This window comes from Grampus griseus, assembly GCF_964374135.1.
Source record: "Grampus griseus genome assembly, chromosome: 3".
Classification (NCBI taxonomy): Eukaryota; Metazoa; Chordata; class Mammalia; order Artiodactyla; family Delphinidae; genus Grampus; species Grampus griseus.
In genome coordinates, this window is record NC_139019.1 from 129,856,775 (window position 1) to 129,869,629 (window position 12,855).

The following is a 12,855-nucleotide window of genomic DNA, read 5'->3' on the forward strand; positions in this document are numbered from 1 at the left end:
TGACCTGGGGCCCAGGAGCCCGGCAGCCATCGCAGGGATTTTTGTCTTTATTCTACTTTTTTTTTTTTTTTTTTTTTTTTGCGATACGCAGGCCTCTCATTGCTGTGGCCTCTCCCGTTGTGGAGCACAGGTTCAGCGGCCATGGCTCACGGGCCCAGCCACCCCGCGGCATGTGGGATCTTCCCAGACCGGGTCACGAACCTGTGTCCCCTGCATCGGCAGGCGGACTCTCAACCACTGTGCCACCAGGGAAGCCCTATTCTACTTTTAAGAGATCACTCAAGCAGCTGTATGGAGACTAAGGCTGTTGCCATAATCCAGGTGAGAAAGTGTGGCAGCTTGGCCAGGGCCATAGCTGGGGGTTGGGTCAGAGAGGGCAAAGGGCTTGGTGAGAGATTGTATAGGATGGTGCTGCAGCCTTGATACTGGACCAGAAGGATCCAAGGCTTTCTCAAAAGAAAAAAAAAAATTCCTGAGTTTCTATAGTTGAAAGAGACCTTAGAAACCATTTTCCAGCTGGGGAAACTGTATCCCAGAGAGGGACCTTGACTCGCCCCCTCCATGGGGAAAGAAGAGCAAAGCGGGGACATAAATTCATTCAACCATGCAAAGAGGAAGAGGCCAGAGAGTGGGCCCATGAAGCCCTGAGAGTTTTCCTGCAGGAGGTGGACGTTTGATCAGATCCGGATAGAAAGAGGGAAGGGACAAGGGGGCCTTGTGATAGAGCTTCGTTTCTTCTGGGTTTCAAGTCTTGCCTTTTCCTTCCAGCTTGGGAGCACTTTGGGCAGGGGATGTATTTGAGACTATTTACCAAACCCAGGAGTTGTATGCAGGGCAGGGTAGTGTGAAGGTCACAGTGGAGAGCCCGTGACCTCGGACAAACCCTTCTGTCTCTGAACCTGTTGCCCCATCCATGAAATGGGGTAACAACAGAGCCTACAAGACAGGATTGTTCTGAGGATTTGGTGAGGTAAAGAATTAAATCCAGGGGTGGATTTACAGAGAAGCGAATGAAGCTTAAACTTCAGGGGCCCTCACTTGCCCTGCCACTTCCCCTGGAAGGGGCCCTGGAAATGTGTCCACACAATGATCAAAGGGCGTGTGGCCAAAAACATAGGACGAAATATAAGAGAGCTGTGTCAAACGGTTAATTCATAAAGTGTTACTTTATTTCTCTGAATTTTGTGATGTTTATGGAATTGGTAGTTGTTTTTTATTTTTCGGACGTGCTTTGCTGTTTGCAGTATCTTACTTCCCCGACCAGGGATTGAACCCGGGCCAATCGGCAGCGAAAGCACCGAGTCCTAACCACTGGACCAACAGAGAACTCCTGGTAGGTTTTTACAATTTGCTATTTGCTGTGCTTTCTTTTCACGGGCTAAGTAAACATTCGTGTTGTGCTAATTTTGTATTTATAATTTGGATTTTGTACTCTTTTTCCTAAAGAAGCCTGCTAAGATCATGTGAGGTTCACCAAACCTGTGCCTGTTGGCTGGGTGGCACTCACTGTCCTAATCTGCCCACTGGTGGGCTGAGTGGGGCGTGTTGCTAGCAGACCCGCCTGGTTTGGAGCATGTAGGTGAGCAAAGAGCAGGTGCCAGGGACCCTTTCTCTCGCCACCTTCAGACTCTCTCCCCAGGAGTGAGCTCCATGAAGGCAGGGATCTCTTCTTACCCTCACCAGACCTGCTCCACTCACCACAGCACCTGGCACGTGGCAGGCCTTCGGTCCAAAGGAGGTGAACGAGCAAACACGTGACAGATGAATGAAGGGTGCTGCTGCGTGGCTCCTGGGCAGGGCTGACCCTGGACCAAGGACCCGCGGGCTGATTCAGAGGGATGAGAGGATGAGACAGCTGTGGCCTTGGCCTTGGCTGAGGAGAAGAAAAAGTTCTACCCCCATCACTAAGCCACAAAAACGCCTCTCCTAGAAGGGCCACTACCCTCCCGACCATATGCCACTGGGACCTGAGCAAGAGCTCCTTTTCCCCCTGACCTTGGGCTGAACTTCAAACTCTGAGCAGGCCACCCGCTGGTTCTCAGGGCACAGGGTGGGCAGAGAGCAAATTGCTCGGGAAGTGATGCGGGAACTGACATAGGTTATTTAACCTTTCTGGACATCAGGTTCTAGGAGGTGTGTAACTCTGAGCAAGTTACTTCACCTTTCTGAACCTCAGCTTCCCCATCTGCGAAAGGGGGCAGTAAACATATATAGCTCATAGGGTTGTGGTGAGGATTAAGTGGGATAGCCCCGTAAAGCATTTAGCACAAGACTTGGTATGTAGTAAGGGCTCAATAAATATCAGTTATTATTATTCCTTCTACTTATTATTCCCAAATGCCAGTCTGAGAAGTTTTCTTTGATTCAAGGTGAAATGAAAAAAATAAATTATGGATGGAAAGCTTAATTTATTAATATCTCTGTTTTCTTCTATTTATCTTTTTTTCCAAATCCCAATTAATGTATTAATTTTACAATAAGAAAAAAGGAGCAAAAGTCATATATAAATTAGAAATACCACACACATGATAAACATATATATATATATAAATATATATATATATATATATGACAGCAATTTTTTCTCTGGGTGGTGAAAATAGGGGTGAGTAGTTTATTCTGTTCATGATAAATTTTCCAAATGTTTTGTAATGAGTATGTGTTTCTTTTACTAAATAAGTTATTGGAAAACGAGAACAAAATTTTATTCAGCTCTCTATTCTGAGAGTGTGTCCTTCCCACTAATTTCATGTTAAAAATGTTCCTTCTTTTTATGAAATCATGGTCAGAATAGATAATTCAGTTTTCTTAAAACCCATTGTGGGCAAAATTTAAAATGGACATCCCTATCCCCCATTTTTTTTCCTGAAATTTTACTGGTCTGTGATAACCACCCACCATTCTAGATCAATGACCTTATTTGAGAGATGAGGAAACTGAGACCTAAGAGGCCAAGCAAGCTTTCCCCTTTTTCATTCTAAAAACGTAAGAAATACAAACAATAATATCACAGGCATCCAAGTCTTCCTACTCAGAATTGACAGCTACTAAAAGTTTATTATATGTGCTTATCCTGTGTTTTTTTTTTTTTTAACATCTTTATTGGGGTATAATTGCTTTACAATGGTGTGTTAGTTTCTGCTTTACAACAAAGTGAATCAGTCATACATAAACATATGTTCCCATATGTCTTCCCTCTTGAGTCTCCCTCCCTCCCACCCTTCCTACTGTGTGTTTATTTTAAATTACAACTAGAGTTGAAGCCCCACTTGTCTCCTTCATTCTCTGTCTCAGCCCCTCCCCCCCACTCCCCCAACCCCCAAACCCCACCAGCACTGTCATATGCAGCACATGCATCAAAGACCAATATGTGTAGTAGTGTTCAGTGTATGTGTTTCAAAGTTACATAAATGGTATCAGACTGCACATATCATGCTGCCACTTGCTTTTTCTCCCCACTCAACATCGTATTTTCAAGGTACATCTGTATAAATATAAACACTCTTTATCATTTCTCTTTAGTATTTATATAAATACTACAGCTCTATATACCTGGCTGGTATAACCATTTCACTTTGAAGCACATTTAGGTTGTTTCCAGATGACTTTCCAAGGTCACACAGGAGTCAAATGCCCTTTCCACTGCCGAAGAGCACAGACACACAGTCACTCCATGGCTGATACAGTTCAGAATACAGAGCTCCACCCGTAGTCACCCCCGGTCCATCTCCCTGGACCCACACTTCTCTGTTCTCCTTACCTCCTGGAGCCCCAGAGATTCAGGGCCAACTCAGCTTCACAGTGTGAGTAAAGACGGTTGCGAAGTAAGGGTCTTTATTCCAAGACAGAAGGCAAAGACACACTTGGGCGCTTCTGGCCTGGACTCAGTTGTTCCAAAGCATGGTTCTGATCGTCAGACTCCTTCTAAATGGTCAGCAGAAGAAAAGGCCTGTGGTGGTCGTCAGTGCTGTTCACCAAATATTCTTGTTCTCCCTGCTCAGGGCACACAGCAGGATGTACATCTCTGCAGAGTTACGCATGCCTACGTGACTTGCTTTGTCAAAAAAAAAAAGTGAGAGGAAGTAAGCAGTCATTTCCAGGTGGAAGCTTTAGGAGCCAGTGTGCAAATGACTGCATTCTGTCTTGCCTCCTGGAATGGCTCGTGGCAGTATTCAGGTTGGTAGCTGCTCTATCAGCTTAGGGCCTGGAGTAAGGACAACACAAAACAGAGCCCCTGGGCTTCCCTGGTGGTGCAGTGGTTAAGAATCCACCTGCCAACGCAGGGGACACGGATTCGAGCCCTGGTCCAGGAAGATCCCACATGCCACAGAGCAACTAAGCCCGTGTGCCACAACTACTGAGCCCGCACGCCTAGAGCCTGTGCTCTGCAACAAGAGAAGCCACCGCAATGAGAAGCCCGTGCACTGCAATGAAGAGTAGCCCCCGATAGCCGCAACTAGAGAAAGCCCGTGCACAGCATCAAAGACCCAATGCAGCCAAAAATAAATAAAAATAAAATAAATAAATTGAAAAAAAACAAAAACAGAGCCCGTCACAGCCCCACAATGGGTATCTTAAGCCACTGTCTTGGGGTTGTTTGCCACTGCAGCATAACCTGGCCAATCCTGTCTGTTACAGGGCTGTGTCTGGGGAGCCCCTGTTGCTGTGAACCTGTCCTTCTGTTAAACGTGTGTTTGCAGACTCCAAGCCCTCTGATTTCCCAGGAACGTGCTGTAGAGGAAACACAGGTACTCCTTGGGGGCCCTATTGGAATAAAGAACTTCAGCAGTGAGAAAGCAAGGGATTCTCAATCCTTATAAAAGGCACTCTGTTAGACAACAGAATGATAGCCTGAAAGTGTCATTTCCTAGCTGATGTGCTTGGGCTGGTGGAGGATTGAACAAGGTACATACGTCAGTTACCTGGCACAGCCCCTGGTACGTGGTGAGCTCTGGGCAAATGCCTGGGCAGCAAAGATGCTCCGTGAAGCCTCATTGTTAATAGCAAAGAATTAGAAACTAAGTATCTAACAATAGGGGAAATAGTTTAATTATGCAGTGTCCATGTACTACTAAGCAGCCAAAAAGAGGGGAAAGGGGAAGGAGGTAAAACCATGTATTGTCCATAATTACAGACTATCAGGTGAAAAACGCAAGTTATCCAACAGTTTGGTTGGAGACAGACAGACTTGGGTTTGAGTCTCAGCTCTCATAGCTGTGTGTCTTAACTGCTCTAAGCTTCAGAGACTGACAGTATTAGGAGCTCCATAAATGTGAGCTATTGTCAGTACTTTACTGTTACCACTATTAATAACAAACCTATGGGTGAACATTGGCAGAGTACCTGACTCCTTTTATCATCACTCTGTCATCCAGTATTTCATCGACCCAATGACCCTGTGAAGTTGATCTTAATCCATTTTATACGTAAAGACACGGAGGCTCAGAGAAGTTAAGCCAACTGCCCAGTCCCCAAATCATTAATAGGGGAGTCAGGATTTGAATCCAGTTCTGCCTGGTTACAAGGTTCATACTCCTTAGCCACTGCACCCTGCTGGCACCTGGAGCAGATAACACACTTTCAGTGTCATGGGATCATAGCTCTTTATTTCTGATGGAGTCAACCTGGGACACTGCTGGAACCACACCCCCAAGGGGACCCCACAGGCAGGTCCAGATAAAATGAAGCCATTGGATGAGCAGCTCTCAACTCTTTGGTGTTCGCAGCCCAGTTTGAATACTGGATTTGATTTGAAATCCAGAGTCTTCCATACAGTAGGAAACAAATGGGCAATGATGACCACTATGATAGCCTGCCTCCAAGATGGCCCCATGATCTTCACCTCCTGGTATTCACGTCCTTGTGTGTTGCCCTCGCACACTGAGAAGGGCTGACCTGTGTAAGCAACAGGTTATTCAGGAAACAATGTTGTGTGACTTCTGAAGCTAGGTATAAAAGACAACGTGGCTTCCATCTTGCTGTCCCTTGCTCCGGGGAAAGCCTACCTCCATGGTGTGAGGACACTCAAGCAGCCCTATGGAGAGGTCCACATGGTGAAGAACTGAGGCCTCCCGCCAACAGCCATGTGAATGCGCCATCTTGGAAGCAGATCCCCCAGTTCCAGTCAAGCCTTCAGATGACTTCAGACCTGGCTGACATCTAGACTGCAACTTCATGAGAGACTCCAAGCCATAGCCTACATAGCTAAATCATTCCTGCATTCCTGATCCACAGGAACTACAAAATAATATTTGTTTTAAGCCACTCAGCTTTGGGGTTATTTGCTACATAGCAATAAATACACCATCATAGTACAATGAAAAACAATGCCTTGAATATCTTTAAAAGAAAACAAAACAGTTACCAGATGACTCTCTGTCCCCTTTGGCACATGTGTCGGAAGAACTAACCCTTCCACAAAGGCCATCCTCTCTTATATACTCACCTGGCCTTGTTCTCACAGCTTCTGGTAAACACACCATCTTTCTTTGGCACCAGCTTTAAAATGGGCCTCCCATCTGTCCTGTGACTTGTAGCAAGTTAACACCTTTCTGTACCTTCCTACAATCCAATTCAAACAAAAAGCACTGGAACAATATACACCATGGCTTGTAACAAAAATAAACTTTATGCGCTAGTAAAAGCTTGGCAACTCCTCTTAGAGGTCATGAGACCACAGCCCACTATGTTAGGTGATTTCATCAAAAGCTGAAAAAGGAAACTTCACCCATTTTGAGCCAACCCCCTCCTTCTGTTCCGACCCTCACTGCCTTCTTCTCTGGGCCTCTCAAATTCCCCGGGGGCCCCTCAGCTGGAGAGGAGCCCTTCCTTCCTACGGTAAAATCTGCTTTCAGTGGAGAAGCTCAGGGCAGTGAGGCTTTGCAGTAACAACACTTTGGTTCTGGTTCATTTTAGCTCTGTCACCTTGGGTAAGTCACTTACCATTGTACCTGAACTTTCTCTTCCCTGCTGAGGCTAACAACAGCACCTTCCTGTAGAGCTGCTGAAGGGATCAAATGAGAAAAGAATTGTGCAGGGCTTAGCACAGTGCCTTGCAATTAGTAACTGCTCATGTGCATTTCATTGTTAATGAAGAATAACAACAGTAATGGTAGCTGTTATTTATTTATTTATTTTTAAACTTTGTTAACATCTTTATTGGAGTATAATTGCTTTACAATGGTGTGTTAGTTTCTGCTTTACAACAAAATGAATCAGCTACATATATACATATGTCCCCATATCTCCTCCCTCTTGCGTCTGCTCCCTCCCACCCTCCCTATTCCACCTCCAGGCGATCGAAAAGCACCGAGCTGATCTCCCTGTGCTACGCGGCTGCCTCCCACTAGCTATCTACCTTACGTAGCGTATATATGTCCATGCCCCCCTCTCCCTCTCTCTCTCTCTCCCCCTCTCTCCCTCTCCCTCTCTCTCTCTCTCTCTCTCTCTCTCTCTCTCTCTCTCTCTCTCTCTCTCTCTCCCGCTTTGTCACAGCTTACCCTTCCCCCTCCCCATATCCTCAAGTCCGTTCTCCAGTAGGTCTGTGTCTTTATTCCTGTCTTACCCCTAGGTTCTTCATGACATTTTTTTCCCCTTAAATTTCATATATATGTGTTAGCATACGATATTTGTCTCTCTCTTATTAAGGGCTTACTACAGGCCTAGCATCTTTTAGTGTACTACTGTCTCATTTCATCCTGCCAGATTGGGCTTCTTAAGATCCCCATTTTCAAAATGAGGAAAGCTAAGGCACAGACAGATGAAGTGCCTTGCTCAAGACCACACAGGTGCAGGCGATGAGGCAGCAGAACCCTTACCCTTGACCACGTGGCTCTGCAGCCTCCCAAGAGGACCGGATATAGGACCCTGTAAATATCAGGAATACTGCAGGGATTGGAGACTAGGAGAGACGGTGCAGCGAAGGAACACATAGCTAAGAGGCAAAGAGAGTTTCCTGAGTGGCAGAGTCAGGCATGACTCTGTGGAAGCAGAAGGCCTCTGCAGGTGTTATCACTTGTGTCTTGTCTGTAACTGGAGTCTGGACCTGGACATGTGCTCGTCCTGCTGATGGCTCTGCCTCGCCCCTCCTGAGCACCTGCTCTGGCCACAGCATAGCAGGTGCTCATTAAAATTGGGTTCTGCTGGTGGAAAAAGTCAGGCTGTTTTATTTGCAAAGTTGAAACAGCATAAATATGAGAGCGTTACCTGGGACCAGCTTTGGCCCAACTCTGTAGCACTGATTCCTCACTGAACCAGCAAGCAAACTTGCAGAACCAGCATCGTCTACAGCTTGGGGCCCTCTTCTTCCTGGCTCTGACCCAGGGAATCCCTGTGACTCAGATGATAATAATAAGAGCCGTGGAGGTGCTGAGCCCTGTGCTTTCTGTGGCTGGGACTCAGAGAGGTTGAGTTGTTGGATAAGGTGGCCCAGCTAGTTAACATTCTGTTTGACTGAGACAGAGGCCGGGCGCTTCCTGTGTGCAAGTGAGGATCACTGTGAAAGGAGAGGGACTGCTGAAGCCACCGGACAGGGTGCAGATGGTGCAGCCCTTCAGAAAACATTTATCCAGGGAGGCAGGATAGTCTAGCGCACTGGTTCTCAATCGTGTGTGTGTGTGTGTGTGTGTGTGTGTGTGTGTGTGTGTGTCATTTTATCCCCAGGGGACATTTGGAAATACCTAGAGACATTTTGGTTGTCACAACTGGAATGGGAGGTGCTACTGGCATCTAGTGTTCAGAGACCAAGGATGATGCTGAACATCCTACAGTGCACAGGGCAGCCCCACAGCACTGAACTATCAACTCTCCGGACCCAAGTGTCAGTAGTGCCGAGGTTGTAAGACCCTGCCTGGTCCAGCAGTTGAGAGGGCATGCAGCCCTTGGAGTTGGAGGCACCCTTACTAGCTGTGTAACCAGGAACAGGCACTTCACCTCCTCAGTGGCCGCCTCTGTAACATTGGGGATATTAAGCTGAGCCAATGCCTGTTCACAGCTTTTGGGGGACAGGCACACAGTAAGTGGTCCATAATGTTGCTTTTTTTTTTTTAATTGGAGTATAGTTGATTTACAATGTTGTGTTAGTTTCAGTTGTACAGCAAAGTGATTCAGTTATATATATTCATATATTCATTCTTTTTCAGATTTTTTTCTCACGTAGATTATCACAGAATATTGAGTTCCCTGTGCTATACAGTAGGTCCTTGTTGGTTATCTATCTTATACATACTAGTGTGGGTGTGTTAATCCCAAGCTCCTGATATAGCCCCCTGCCCCACGTTTCCCCTTTGGTAACCATAAGTTTATTTCGATATCTGTAAGTCTGTTTCTGTTTTGTAAATAAGTTCATTTGTATCATTTAAAAAAAATTAGATTCCACATATGAGTGATATATGATATTTGGCTTTCTCTGTCTGACTTCACTTAGGATGATAATCTCTAGGTCCATCCATGTTGCTGCCATTGACATTATTTCATTCTTTTTTATGGCTGAGTAATATTCTATTGTATATATGTACCACATCTTCTTTGCCCATTTCTCTGTCAGTGACATTTATGTGGCTTCCATGTCTTGGCTATTGTAAATAGTACTGCAATGAACATTGGGGTGCATATATCTTTTTGAATTATGTTTTTCTACAGATATATGCCCAGGAGTGGGACCGTTGGGTCACATGGTAATTCTATTTTTAGTTTTTTTTGGTTTTTTAAATTTATTTATTTATTTATTTATTTTTGGCTGTGTTGGGTCTTCGTAGCTGCGTGTGGGATTTTCTCCAGTTGCAGTGAGTGGGGGCTACTCTTTGTTGCGGTGAGCGGGCTTCTCATTGTGGTGGCTTCTCTTGTTGCAGAGCACGGGCTCTAGGCATGCGGGCTTCAGTAGTTGTGGCACGCAGGCTCAGTAGCTGTGGCACGTGGGCTCTAGAGCGCAGGCTCAGTAGTTGTGGTGCACAGGCTTAGTTGCTCCGCAGCATGTGGGATCTTCCCAGACCAGGGCTTGAACCCGTGTCCCCTGTGTTGGCAGGCAGGTTCTTAACCACTGCACCACCAGGGAAGCCCCTATTTTTAGTTTTTTAAGGAACCTCCATACTGTTCTCCATAGTGGTTGTACCAATTTACATCCCCACCAACAGTGTAGGAGAGTTCCCTTTTCTCCACACCCTCTCCAGCATTTATTGTTTGTAGACTTCTTTTTATTTTATAAATTTATTTATTTTAGTTATTTATTTTTGGCTGTGTTGGGTCTTTGTTGCTGCGCACAGGGTTTCTCTAGTTGCCGTGAGCGGGGGCTACTCTGTTGCGGTGCGCGGGCTTCTTACGGCGGTGGCTTCTCTTGTTGCAGAGCACGGGCTCTAGGCTCACGGGCTCCAGTAGTTGCAGCACACAGGCTCAGTAGTTGTGGCTCTCAGGCTCTAGAGCACAGGCTCAGTAGTTGTAGCGCACAGGGCTTAGTTGCTCTGCAGCATGTGGGATTATCCTGGACCAGGGATCGAACCCGTGTCCCCTGCATTGGCAGGCAGATTCTCAACCATTGCGCCACCAGGGAAGCCCTATTGTTTGTAGACTTTTTGATGATGGCCATTCAGACCAGGGTGAGGTGAAACCTCATTGTAGTTTTGAGTTGCATTTCTCTGATAATTAGTGACGTTGAGCAGCTTTTCATGTGCTTTTTGGCCACCTGTATGTCTTCTTTAGAGAAACGTCCATTTATATACTGTTGCTATTGTTAATGACCGAGGGCATGCCTCTGCAGAAGAGCACTGACAAGGTAGACAGCGAGGAGGCCACAAGAGAAGCAGACTTGAGAGGGTGGAGGCCCTGACGACCTGGAGGATGACCTGTTCTGGCATTCAAGGTCACCGTGTCTTGCTTCAGCCTACATTGCTCACCCTGCCTTCCACTGCTCTGGATGGTCACTGGGCCAGGACACCCGGAGCTTTTCCTACTTCCACAGTCCCCACCCTCTGAGGACCTCCTCCTCCAAGAGGTACCTTGACCAGCCCAACCCTTAAGAATCACCTGGCCCTTATCACAGACTGAATCAATAGGCTGGCTATAGAGATACCCAGACTCATTACAGTCATATCCACTCAGACTTGGAAAAACACACCTGTTCTCATCTGAACACACAAGCAACCTCAAGGCACACCCCAGCCCTGGCCACAGACTCACAAATGTATTCCCATACACTCACGAACACACATACACAACCATAATGCAATCTCACCAAGGCACATGGAGTCCCATACACATACACACACACACACACACACCACTGGCACACAATAGCAATACATACGCAAGTACATGCTGTCACACCCACAAACCCACAAATTCATGTCCATACACCTATGTACATGCAAGCTCAGGAAAGCCCATAGATCTCATATATATACACACTTGTTTAACATTTAGGCATATAAAAGTATCTGTACATATACACAGAGACACGTTCTGAGCACACATGCTCATATACAGCTATCAATGTGCTTATATCTATAAGCATACATATGCATACATACAAGATACACATACAGGACTTCCCTGGTGGTGCAGTGGTCGAGCATCTGCCTGCCAGTGCAGGGGACACCAGTTCAAGCCCTGGCCCGGGAACATCCCACATGCCTTGGGGCAACTAAGCCCGTGTGCCACAACTACTGAGCCTGCGCTCTAGAACCCGCCAGCCACAACTACTGAGTCCATGAGCCACAACTACTAAAACCTGTGCCCCTAGAGCCCGTGCTCCACAACAAGAGAAGCCACCACAATGAGAAGCCCGCACACTGCAACAAAGAGTAGCCGCGCTCACTGCAACTAGAGGAAGCCTGCACACAGCAACGAAGACCCAATGCAGCCATAAATTAATTAATTAATTAATTTAAAAAAAGAGATACACATACAGACTCCTATACATCCTCCCAAACACACACACAAAGACATTACAACAAAAAGAAAACCTGTCCTCTCTACGCACACAGATATGCTCCTGTAGCACATTTCGTTCATTCATCAATTCATTTATATTTTTAAAAATTGCTAAGGAAACTTCCTTGGGCCACCTTCCAAATTCAACCTTGCATTATAGCTACTGTGTAGCCCAGCAGAATGTACCAGTAGATCATTTCTCCCTTTAAATTTCCACTTGTGGGTAGGCGATGTGGATTTTCTCTCTGCCTTGCAAGACCCGGGTTAGCAGGGCCCCGGCTCCCTCATCTCCGTCCCTTTCTAACTACCCAGTGCTCCAAGGCCTCCACAGGGAGGGAGGTGATCACTAAGGGTCCGTGTCCAAAGGTGCCTTTCCCAGCACTAATCCAACCGCGGCAGGGGTGGGTCCGCGGGTGTGGCTAGGAACCGCGTGCCAACAAGGACACTCCGGGATGGGGGATGAGTGCTGGAAGCTCAAGACCTTCCCTTTGGTGCCTCCCCCACCTCACCGCCCCCACCCCCCACTCCGCTCTTCTCAGGCCCGCCAGCACCCACCCAGCCCTAAGTCGTCTGGCTGCGAGCGGGAGGACGCGGGGGCTGGGCTTTCGGCCTCCCCTCCCCCTCCCTTCCTCCGCCTCCCTCCCTTTCCCCTCTATCCTCCTTCCTCCTCGCTCCCCTCCCTCCTCCGTTGGCCCGGCCACGCCCGCCCCTTCCCCTCCCCCGCCTCCTTCCCCTCCCCTCCCTCGTGGCTCAGGCTGCCCGAGGCTGAGTCATCGCCGCGGACGCTGCCCGGAGAGCTGGCGAGCAGGTAGGGGGATTGTGAAGAAAGCGACCCTGTGCGACCCGTGACCGCCACCACGAACAAGGCTGAGTCCCGGCGCATGGCCCTCTCCCCGAGAGGCCTGAAGAGGCACGGACAGGGCCCAGGATCGC

The 12,855-nt window shown here is 47.3% G+C and overlaps 1 long non-coding RNA gene across 1 annotated transcript in view; it reads left to right on the forward strand.

Moving 5' to 3' along the window:
• Positions 1-274: 274 nt before the first annotated feature.
• Positions 275-12,855, forward strand: part of LOC309819704 — a 56,351-nt gene continuing 43,770 nt past the window's right edge. The window contains exons 1-2 of the long non-coding RNA XR_014296458.1: positions 275-321; positions 1,245-1,333. This is a non-coding gene — a long non-coding RNA (uncharacterized lncRNA). The remainder of the gene's footprint in view (positions 322-1,244; positions 1,334-12,855) is intronic.